Raw genomic sequence first — 4,050 nt, forward strand, 5'->3', positions numbered from 1 at the left:
AGTACGTATTTTTATTCTAAGGAAAAACGTGATAATTTAAAAAGTTTTTTGTCCATATAGAGTTTTTGTTGAAATTCTATGTGATATATATATATATAGTTTCATATAGAAAAAAAAGGATAACTATTAGAGAAATATCACGACGTTTTTAATTATCACGTTTTCAGGTGAAAATAAATTTACGTACTAAATAAATGAGATAAAAAGCTGTGTCTTTTATGTCTCTCAGTGTAAAGTTATAAAAAGATATATTATTTATCTCCTCTATTTGTGCATAGCTCACATATATTTATTGTTTATTTCAGACTCAACGGCCCATAGTATACAGACACATAACATGGCACAAACACATGTGAAAAAAATTCAAAGTATGTACAGATAAATGTAAAAAAAAGACTACCGAGCTGTCCTGCCGCAAGGAGGTTAACTTACGGGTGGATCAATCTATATTAGGCTGGAGGAAAAGCCTGTTAATATGCAATGTGGGGCTTGTCTGTGTGTGTAACATCACTTTTATTTTTATAATCTCTGTGTGTGTAACATCACTTTTATTTTTATAATCTCTGTGTGTGTAACATCACTTTTATTTTTATAATGTTTCCTGTACTTTACCTTCTCGCCCTCCCAACTCGACTCTTCAGACCCGGAATCCTCTGACCCGGACTCCTCGTCTTCCTCCATTGTCTCCTGTTCTCTTCCGTCCATGCCTGGTCTGACCCTACAGATAGATACACACCACCTGCCTAGTGACACCTGTTGTAACTAAGACTAGATGGATCTAGTGCTTTCCTGTAGCGCAAACACAGACCCACAAATATATAATTTTTCTCCCTAAACAACGTTATGGTAGTTGAACAGACCGAGCAATCATGTACAGTTCGCTCACGACATACCTGATTTACAAATTATCAAATTATTTATAAAGCGTTTACGAACACTGTAGATCAAACTGTACCAACAAAGGAGCGATAATTTCACAGCCGTACAAACAAAGCGTCAAAAACTTTCTAATTCATTCAACATCAACAGTTTATCTGTGTGCTAAAGGGCTGTGGTAAAGTTTCTTTAATTTTTTTTTCATTTTTGTTTTTAATTATTTAACCAGGGGGATACATATCGCCCGTTAGGGCGCTTTTCAATGAGCCCTGGCCCTGGGGAAGACACCAAACAAAAACATCAAACTGAAACAAATACAAACAAGAGTTCCACGATCTCATACCTTCGCCAAATGATGTTAACCCTTGCGGTTGAAGTATTATACAATTTTGATAATTGATTTTGCAAATAAGATCCTCATTTGCATGGGTTATATCAGTTGATCATATTCTCCACCTAATGACAGTCTTATCTTAACAAAAAGGCTATTATAGCACTTCCTCATAAACTATGCAAATGAAGTCATGATTTGAATAAATTATGTTTATTGATGTTCGCCTTCACTTAACTTCCAAATGTGGCAAGTATGAAATTCCCAGTAGTTACAACTATGAAATTATAAAAAAATTTCATTAATTATGCAAATTAGGTCTTCATTTACATAATCTATATCCTCAGATGTTTTTTTATTCTCAATTACATGTCACAAGTGTTTCATAGTCCTATTATCGAACAAAGCAGATTTATAGAAATTTCTCATTAATTATGCAAATTAGCTCCTAATTTGCATAACTGTCATTTGATTATGTCAAGCATCACTTCAGCTACCTACATACCAAAAATCATGACAATCCGTCAACCGGTTCTTGAGTTATCATCCTTTGAAAAGTTTTCAACAAATGCTCCTGCAGTTCCAGAACAAGCCGCTAGGGGGCCCAAACTCATGTCACTTCTTTCCTACCCCAAGAGCTATCTGTCATCCAAAATTCGTGACCCTAGCATATCTAGATCGCGAGATATCAAAACCGGAAGTTCTGCTGCAGTACCAACAAAAGCCGCCAGGGGGCCCAAAATCTAATCATTTCTAGGTCTCATCAAGTCCTACCCACGTACCAAGTTTCATGACAATCCATACCAAGCTTCTTGAGTTATGCTGTTCACAAACAAACAAACCAACAAACGGACAAACGCTACTGAAAACATAACCTTCTTGGCGAAGGTAATAACAACAAAAGTAACTTATAAAGTTACAAAAGATACTAAATAATACAAAAGCAAGGTAACTTAAGTAGCATACATTGCGCATGAAATTATAATACCAAAATAAGTGAAATAAAAGTGAAGCCTGGCCATCATATAACATAGAACCAAGGTAGGACAAAAAAGAAATCAAGATTAAAATCAGGCTTGGAATTTGCATATCAATGATTACCCAGTACATAAAGTTGTTTGAAGGCTGCTAGGGTCCTGGCTGCTTTTAGGTGATGTGTTAGTGTGTCCCACAATACCGCCCCAGACGAAGAAAAGGCACGTCTTCTGTATTCTAGCTTAGTCATTGGCAACTGAAGACCTCCTTGCGCCCTGAGGCGAGTGTTGTGAGTATGCACGTGTGATAATTGTGTGAACATTGCAGTGATGTAGGAAGGAGTCAAACCGTTAATAGCTTTATAGACGAGAGTAGCTTTGCTTTTCTTATGTATTTCAACCACTGGGACCCATTTTAGTGTGTTTAGAAGGGTTGAGGTAGAAGTTCGCCTGTCACAGCCCAGAATCACCCGACCCACCCTGTTTTGTAGCTTTTGCAAATTTTCAATGTATCCCTTCCCTGCCGTGTCCCAGACAGTGCTACAGTACTGTATTTGCGGAATGAATAGCGTTGTGTACATTACATATAGGGCTTGTCTGTTTAGGTAGGGTTTCAAGTGCTTAATAATGCCAATGGTCTGAGCAATTTTTTTGTACATATGTTTGAAATGTTCGTTCCATTTGAGTAGGCAATCAATAGTGACCCCAAGATATTTAAAACTAGTCACCTGTTCGAGTTTAGCCCCGTCTAATATAACATTAAGCTTGGTATTCGCCACATTCATACCTGCTGACCCTATAAGCATTGTCTTACATTTACTAGGATTTAGGGAAAGCTTGTTTGCTGCAAACCACTGAGAGATCCGAGTTGAGTCCTTTTGTAATGTCTTCTCAAGTGTTGAAATACTCCTTGCTGCGAAATATAAGATAGTGTCGTCGGCATACATGGAGACTTTGCACGACTGGACACAATTTGGTAGATCATTGATGTAAATAATAAACATAAGTGGCCCCAAGATGGATCCCTGGGGGACAACACAGGTAATGCGGAGAAATTTTTTATAATTTAAGCGCTGCTACATCTGGCAGGTGCACTGTTATGCACCTGTTACTTCCGGGTTTACCTGAACTTTTCCAGAAGTGTCTTGGGAGAGGTTGGCGACTTTTTCCCAGTCTTTAAGGTCTCTGATGAAGGTCTCTGCAAGGCTCTTGGACTCTCCAGGAACCGACGCCTGTTAGTTCTGACGTCACAAGACGTACAGGTGAGTTCTCACGGCGAGTTCACACCCTAATCGTTGTCTACCTAGCTGAGGAGTCCCCTCTCTTCAAGCATGCCACCTGTCCATGGTGACCACTTTTTCTCGGTCAAGAAATGTTCCCCATTGACACAAGCATTAAAGGGCAGAAGCCACTCCAAGACGACTTAGTTTTATTGTATGTGCCTATGGTATTATTAATCAGAAACTCTGTTCGTTTACGGAATATTTACGCGGTTCGCCCATTTTATACACAATTTGAACGCCCCGCCACTAGAAAATCTATTCCCCGCTCGACTAGCTTCCGGTTACGCAAGCAACCGGAAATGACGCATCACGAGGGAACATGATCCAGCTTGTTTCAGCCTGAACGCTTGGCAGCCATATTTGTTTTGCTTGTTTGCACGCTTGGCCGAAAGTTTGTACAATCGTAGAGGTATAGAAAGGACAGGAGAACGTTTGGTAAACGCAGTTATCTGGGGGTGTGTTTGTCAACATGCCTAACCAGTGTGTGGCAGCGAACTGCACGAACAAGAGGGCGGATGGCTTTAGCCTTTTCCAGATGCCATCGGACGAAAATCTGCGGGCGAAGTGGATTCAGCAAATTCGCCGT

The 4,050-nt window shown here is 39.4% G+C and overlaps 1 long non-coding RNA gene across 1 annotated transcript; it reads right to left on the minus strand.

The window, feature by feature from the left end:
• Window positions 1–621: 621 nt before the first annotated feature.
• On the minus strand, window positions 622–3,498 carry LOC109462887. The gene is made up of 2 exons (XR_002139781.1): window positions 3,306–3,498; window positions 622–718 (listed from the first exon to the last, which is right to left on the minus strand). It is a non-coding gene; the product is annotated as an uncharacterized LOC109462887 (long non-coding RNA).
• Between the last annotated feature and the right edge of the window lie 552 nt (window positions 3,499–4,050).

Source organism: Branchiostoma belcheri, unplaced genomic scaffold, assembly GCF_001625305.1.
Source record: "Branchiostoma belcheri isolate BF01 breed outbred unplaced genomic scaffold, Haploidv18h27 scaffold12, whole genome shotgun sequence".
Taxonomy (NCBI): Eukaryota; Metazoa; Chordata; class Leptocardii; order Amphioxiformes; family Branchiostomatidae; genus Branchiostoma; species Branchiostoma belcheri.